We start from the raw sequence: 7,798 nt of genomic DNA, 5'->3' as shown, positions 1-7,798 counted from the left end.
CGCGACCAGACTGAGCAGCACAGGACACACCGTGGGCGTTGAGGGGACCCCGGACCTCCTCCAGGCCTGATGTCCTGGGTTTCTCCAGGTGGCTGTTTGGTGGGATTTCTTTCCGACATGCAGTTTGTCAAAGGGATTTCTCTCAGAACGACAACAGAACAGGTGAAGGGGGGAGATGCTGGCCAAAGACGCACCAGAGTGTCCTCGGGAAACAGGGGGCATCCACACACACCAGGGGACCGTGGAGGTGGCAGGCTTCCGAGTTAGGCTGTGACACTCACGCTCAGAGCAGTCCCAAAGGGGATTAGAGGTGCTTCCCCAGGGAACCCATGCAGCTTCTGTGCTGAGTCCCCCGGGGCCGGTCCTGCTCCAGATCCACGGAGGGACCACAGCAGCGGCGCCCTGCCGGCTAGGCAGGGGGCTGATGCCCCCGGTGAGAGCCTCTGGGACAGGGAGCTGACCCCTGCCGCTGCCCCCACGGAGGCTGCTAACCCCAGTACACCCCACTAGTCCCCTTAGCGTCGGCTGGCCACACCCTCTACTTAGGGCGGATCAGAGACTCTCAAAGATACTACTTTTTGTGATTTCCTGGAGTTCCGCCAGTTTCTACATGAGAAGAAAGTCTCTAACGCAGAGCTCACCAGCACCGGGCCATGCTTTGTGCGTCCAAGCCCAGTATCCAAGCAAAGCTGCTGGGCAGCTGGGGGGTGAGCTGGGAGCACTCGGACCATCGTGAGCCTAGCGGAGCTGCCTGCAGCCTGGCTCCTGGCCTCAGGGACCCCGCGATGGCTCCCACGTTCTCTTCCATCTCGTGGCTGGAGGTTCTCCTGCTCTCAAGTGAAGTCCTGCCCCAGAACCTCACCTCCTCTCCAGCCAGCATCCACCTTGTCGTGGACAGGGCTGGGAGGCAATGTCGTCCGGAAGTAAGTGCTCAGTCAGGAGACACGTGACCGTGAGCAAGATGTGGACGTGTCTGAGCTTCCTGGGGGCACGCACACCAGTTCCCGCGTCCCTGTGGAGCTGCCTGGTGCGGGCTCCAGCCCCCGGCCGTGTTAACCTCCTTCTCCGACCTCACTGCACACCTACCGGGACTTCCTGCTCCCAGGTCCAAGACCGTCCCGTTTTTTCCCTTTATCACTCGATTTGAGGTAAGAGGATCGTGGACACATCACACATCGGATGTTTTCCTTATTTAGAAATTACAGGAAAGGAAACAGTCACTCCCAAAGGGCTCAGGGTTTGCCTGGAATTGTGTAAACCCTGGCTTGCATGACTTGCTGTAAGTCTTTAAAGTTTCCTTATTTTTCTTCAAAGTTGACTTTTGTAGAAAAACACAGAAAATGCTAAACGGCAGTATGCGTAAAAACATTGACGCCAAAATGGTTTTGAGGTCATCGCGGTTTAACTGTGTGCACAGCAAGTCAGATGCAGAATTCCTATAGGTCCACTGGTGGCCGGATCCCAGCAGGACCGCAAGACCCACACGTGTCTGCGTCTCAGTGGCCCCTCCCTGGGTGCCACCATCCCACACAGGGCTAGGTTACCTTAGATGCACGGGATCTCACAGACTTCCTGAAGGCTAAGAGAAGGTGACCAGGCCGGCCCTAATTCAGTGTGACCGTGTCTTCACAAGAAGGGGGCACGCGGACACTGACTCTCCGTGGGAATTCTGCAAGACCCACTGCACTGCCCCAGGCAGGACACCGGTGTCCTTTCCCAGGCTGGGTGGTAGCTCAAAGGCTTTGTTAAAATCCACCTGCCTGAACACCTTCCTGGGATGTGCGGTAAATACTTAAAGCATATTTGTTCTTAATTCAGTCCCCTTGGCTTGTCTCACAACATCCTTAGCACAAGAACGATACAGGAACAATAAATACAGTAGTAATGCTGAAAACAATAGCTCTTTCTTCTCTATATGCATTTAGTCTTCTGTGCGTGCCCTCCCCAGCCCAGATTTGCCTAGACCATCCTGAAGGCCCCGAGGGGAAGTGGCGGTAGGCGACGAGTGTTCGGTGAGCGCGACAAGCCCGTGCCACCAGGAGAAGCTTCCAGAACTTACAGACAGTCTTTTGAGGACTGGGAACAGGCTAGCCTCTTACATAATGAATAAAGAGCACAAGTTCTTCCTAAAAACAGAGATGTTCTCAACAAAAAGGGGGGAAAAGAAGCTAAGCCTTGATGTGCTACAATGGAAAAGGATTATTTTCTCTTGAAACGGCCTTCTGGGTTGTTGCCTACAGAGCAGCTCGTGTGGAAACCCCACATTTCTGCCTGTTGCCATTTCTCTGTGTAGCTCTTGTGACAATGACAACCAAATCACATTCTGTTTTTTAAAGTTGAGTCTTGGTACAATTCCAATATACATAACCTCTCGGTCATTCATGGCCTCGCCTGTCGCTGCTGTGACACGGTGGACGTCCGGCGTCTGAAAGGCTCCACGGCTGGGACCGGCTGCCCCAGAGCACCTGATTCACGCACAACCGCTCGTCTGTCTCATCCAGTGGGACCGGAGATGAGCCCTTGTGTCCTGGGGTCTTTCCTGTCTGACCCCCGTGGTCACCACTCAGCCACTTGTCACGGAGGACACCTCGAACCCACACTCTGTGCTCTGTTGTCTGCTCTGCACTCCGTGTGCCCTTCAGACCCACCAGATCACACTCGATTTCTTACCCTCCTCTGGTCTATGTCACGTGAGAAGACCTTCTGAGGGTCTCGAGAAAAACACTGGCATCCCCAGAAAGCGAACCGTTCTTGGAAATGCAAACTTAAACACGACCTTGGGAAGAAGAGCGTCATTTGCCGTAACACCTGGAGAAGAAACGCGCGGGACCCGGCAGTGAAGACGGGCCATCCTGAGACGGGCCGCGCACGGCCGATGTCTGGGACGCGACCCTGCGGTCTGTGAGGGCGACACTGGTGAGTCAGACTCACAACCGTGAGGAACATCTTCAAGGACGAGGAGACAAGCCAGGGGCTTCTCCTACAGACGTTTTTAATAACAGGGGCTTTATCCAAAGTACACGAGAGGCTTAAAACGAGTCTAAGAAAACAAACAACCCAATTTAAAAATGGGCAAAAGCTCTGAACACAAGCCTCGCCAGAGAAGCTACAAGGCTGGCAAAGAAGCCATGAAGAGACGCGTGCGTCCCACGCCCTCGGGGACACACGGATCAAAGCCACAGGCGACACCACCGCACGGCCGTGAGGAGGGCCGCGGTCTGGGACCCTGACGCCAGGCGCCGGCGAGGACGTGGGTCGTAGGGATGCTTTGTCCTCGCCCGAGCGGAGGCGGAAGGCCGCGGGCGGTTTCAGACGAACCGAACGTGCTCTCACCAGCGGCCCGGCCGTCACAGCCCTTGACGTCCAGCGAAGGGGCCGAGATCTCACGTTCCCACTCAAGCCTGCACACGGGTGTTTCGGCAGCTTTGTTCACGGCTGCCCAAGCTGGGCGCTGGCCCGACATCCCCGCAGGGGACAGATACACACACTGTGGTCCTTCCGGACGGCGACCGTCACTCTGCACTAAGCGCAAATGAGCTCCAGGCCGGGAGAAGGCACGGCGGCAGCTTCAGGGCACGTCGCTGCGTGAGGGGAGGTCACAGCCGCGACGAGTCCTGCGGAAGCAGCAGACCTTCCCACAGACAGTGGCCGGAGCCGTGGCTGCCGCGCGCGGGGCACTGCGTGTCGGCGCACGGGCCACAGGGGCCGAGCACACGCAGACGGTAAGTCAAGGGCCGGAGGCAGACGTTCCAGAGCAGAGCCCGCGTCGGACCCCGCGGGTCTGGGGCCCCGCTGGAGCCCTTGTCTCCGTGCTGAGCCGCAGTCTGTGGGCTCCCGACGCCGTGCCCAGTGGAGAGGGAGATTCGGGGCAGTGGGAGGGTCCCACGACCAGGCGGGCCCTCCCCACACACAGGCTTCTCCTCCGAGTCTCGGGAGCTGCGCCAGCCCTTAGCCCAGATGAGGAGCCGGCAACCCCCTAACCCTAACCCTGCAACTCCCGCCTTTGCCGAAACTGAACTCGGAGGGCCAGGCCAGCCTCTGACCTGCATGGTGAGCACCTCACACGCTGGCGCAGGTGATGAGCTCCCCGTGCCTCTCAGCCCCCGGCCGGCCCGTTCTTCCCACAGCAGCTTCACTATCCCCTCCGTTTTCCGTCACCTTTAAGTCTAATCTTCAAAAAGCATCCCAGAAACAAGCAAATACGTTATAATGAAGTATGTTCATGAGCTCACGGGGTCCAGGGCCTGGGCACGCATGCACACGGCAGGGGCCGGGGGTTCCGAGGGCAGTGGACGGGGACCCGCTGCAGGTTTTCCTGTGTGTGTGTGTGTGTGTGTGTGTGTGTGTGTGCGCGCGCGCGTTTTATCAGCTCCTGGAGAAGTAAAAATGAACTTTGCGACATCATCTGGACATGGCTGGCTCAGCTCGGACGGAGACAGGAATCATGCTCTCCCTGGCCTGTTGCCGCAGATCAGGGAGTCCGTCTCAGCCAGGAGCAGAGAGCGCGCCTTCTGTGCCTTGTGCGGAGACCACACTTCCCCTCAGCCAGCTCCGAGGCTCAGGCTCCGCTCTGGGGCCCTCGTGTCCTCTGCAGGTGTCAGAGAAAAGACGCGCCCCCTCCCCTGAGAAGAGCAGTTTTGCGGAACTGAGGAGAGGTGGAGGGTCCACACTTCGGCGTTTCTGTCTCCCAGCGTGGGGGACGGGGGCTGCCGAGTCAACGGCCGCTCCGGGGAGCTCTTCCCTCGGCCCCTGGCTGAGCCGACGCCTGCGGGTGTCCCCGTGTGCGTGTGACTCTCGTGACCCAACCCACACCATGTCCCCCGTCACCAGCACCGCTTCATGTACGCGCGCTTTGGGGAAACCCACCGTGTCCCGTGTCTCCCGGCCCTGACTGCGGCCTGACTAAGTGAGCGTTCGTACGCTTTTTTCTCAAGGGGAAACAAATTCAGAAAAACCCAGCGATGCGGTGGACGCTGTCTCTCTAACAAGTCCTGAGTGCGAGACGTCAAAACCAACCCGCCCTCCCCCAGAGACACCCTCCGTCCTGGTCTCGCTTCCCGTAAGACCCTACTCCAGAGCCTTGGGGACTCTCTGAGAGTCTCCGGGAAGCAGCCTTTCGAACCGGCTCTCGTGCAGGACACGGCGGTGCTCACGCCGGAGACCAGCGCGGCGCAGCCTGCACAGGTCGGAGCTGGGAGCCAGGCAGGACTCGGAGCAGGCGTCCTCACCCAAAGTCGGCCTCAAAAAACACCTCGTTTTCAGGAGCACGTTTTTACAGTTGCTGCGCGCTTGTGTGTGGAATTCTGCGGCCATGGTGCCCAGCAGTTTTCCGGGCCCGAAGTGTGTATTTTCACTTGCTGTCAAGGAGATGTCGCCTCACGGGCGGGGCGGGGTGTGGGAGCCCCGGGAGCCCCGGAAGGCTCTCCCAGCCCGTGGACACGGAACCCGGCCGGTCCGTATCTGTGTGCCCGCCCTCTGTGGTCCTCAGGGTTCTGCCCGGTCAAGATCTCAGGGGGCACGAACCCCCACAGCCAGCCACACACACCCCGACGGCCGCAGGAAGACGTGCCCTTTCCTCACACGGCCCGAGAGCAGACGAGCCGCGGCAAGAAGCAAGGGCAGTGGGGGTCCGGGCTGAGAAAAGACAAACCCACATGTCCACTAAATAGATTTCAAAACCGTGAATCTACAATATTATACACCAGTTACGTTTCCAAAGATCCTTGGATAAACGTTTACATGGCAAATGTAAATTGTCTGAATTTACTATTTTTCTAACGTTGCCGTTTTTACAATCAAACGCATTTAACTTCACTCAGCATTGACTGAACCTAAGCTGGACCGACTGCTCTGCCCTCACCTTTCTGAGCTCAGCAACTCCTCGCAGGGTGGACGTAAAGAGCCGTGCTGAGTCGCCGTCACAGGTAACGGGAGTCCGTGTAAGCAGATGAAGCCAACCACAAAACCCTGACAGTAGCCAGAATCTATGTAAAATAAGTAAGTAAAACTGAAAAAGAGTAACTGCTTGAAGGGATTTATTGTCACCGGTTGTCACCCTTCCGCCAGAATGCACACGACAGCAGCAGCCGTGCCCGTTGGCGTGCAACCCGGGCAAGGTCTCGGCCTTGGCGGCCTGGGCGGACACCACAGCAACACAGGAATTTCTCAAAGTTCTAAACTCTTTTAACAAAGGCCAAAACCAAAGGCCAAAACCCCAAACTGGACAATTTTGTCTTACACGTGTCGTTAATTTCAGTACGTAACATTAGAAATGGGCTTTTAAGAGAATGACGTACACCCATATTCACAGAAAACACAAAAGGTCAATAATCACTCGACAACTGTTAGCCTTGCTGGAAGTTAGACGTTAAGACAAGGAGAGTCAAGTGATGAGGTGAAATCTGAGCTCGTTCATCAGGAAAGCGTCTTTGATGTCGCCTCAAGTAGATGAGGTCAGAGAAACAGGTGCGGACACTCCCTGGAGCCTGACTTAACGGTATTTATCAACTGTGATAAAACGGTTACATGTTTTGACTTCATTTCACTTGTAGGATTCATTCCACGTCAGTTATTTTTTAATTCAATTAGCGAACATATGGTACATCATTAGTGTTTGGTGTAGTGTTCAGAGATCCTTTATTTGCATATAACGCCCAGCGCTCATCACGGCACGGGCCCCTTAGTACCCACCACCAAGCTCACCGGCCCCCACCCCTCCCCTCCGTAACCCTCCGTCTGTCTCCCGGAGTCGGAGCCTCTCTGGTTTGTCTCTGGTTTCTCCCCATCCAGTGTCCCTCCCTCCCCCGTGGTCCTCTGTGCTGTTCTGCTCACACCCGAGCGAGACCGTAGGGAAATTGTCTTTGACTGACTGACTTCACGGCATCTTCGCCTCCAGTTCCATCCGCGTCCGGGCAGATGGCGGGCGTTCTCCTTCCTGACGGGTCCGTGATGCTCCGTTGTGCAGATGGGCCACGTCTTACCGATGCGTCTGTTGAAGGGCAGCTCGGCTCCCTCCACAGTTTGCTATTGCCCAGGTCAATAATTAACACGTAAAGGTACGCCTCTGAAGTCAGAGATTTTTGTGTTGTTAACCTTAGGAAAACAAGTGCCAGTAACTGGTTAAACCAACTGCACGTACATAGCTCGGCTACTGTGTAGTCATTGAAAATGATGCCGTATGTTGAAATCGGACTGATAAAAGGAACTGAAAAAACACTTTATACTGTTTTTTTAAAATATTTTATTTATTTATTTGACAGAGATCACAGTAGGCAGAGAGAGAGAGAGAGGAGGAAGCAGGCCCCCGGCTGAGCAGAGAGCCTGATGCAGGGCTTGATCCCAGGACCCTGAGATCATGACCTGAGCTGAAGGCAGCGGCTTTAACCCACTGAGCCACCCAGGCGCCCTTTATACTGTTTTTTAATAGGAAGTTGACTTTCAGGAGAAACATAGGGGCATCAAATAGACCCATGATAATTTCCTTGTTTGGAACACACCGGAGACTCTGTGAGAGGAGCAGACCTAGGCGGGCTGGAGTCCCCCCACCCAAGGTTGATGACCGTGAGCAAGCCTCGCAAGTGGCCGGCAGGGCTCAGGCCCGGGGGGACCCGCCCAGTCTCTCAGGGACGGATGAAGTCCACAGGAGACCTCAGCCAGAGCTGGCTGGGAGAGAAAACAGCGAAACAGAGTTAAGAGGGTCTGCCTGCTGCCTCGGCTTCCTGGGCTGCGCACAGGTGGGGACCGTCAAGTCACCTTCCGTGTCTGGGGATGATCCGTAACTCAGGCTCACAGTGGAGCA

Source organism: Mustela putorius, unplaced genomic scaffold (assembly GCF_011764305.1).
Source record: "Mustela putorius furo isolate JIRA1106 unplaced genomic scaffold, ASM1176430v1.1 tig00001618_pilon_pilon_pilon, whole genome shotgun sequence".
In the NCBI taxonomy this organism is placed as follows: Eukaryota; Metazoa; Chordata; class Mammalia; order Carnivora; family Mustelidae; genus Mustela; species Mustela putorius.
Note: the sequence above shows the minus strand (reverse complement) of the source record.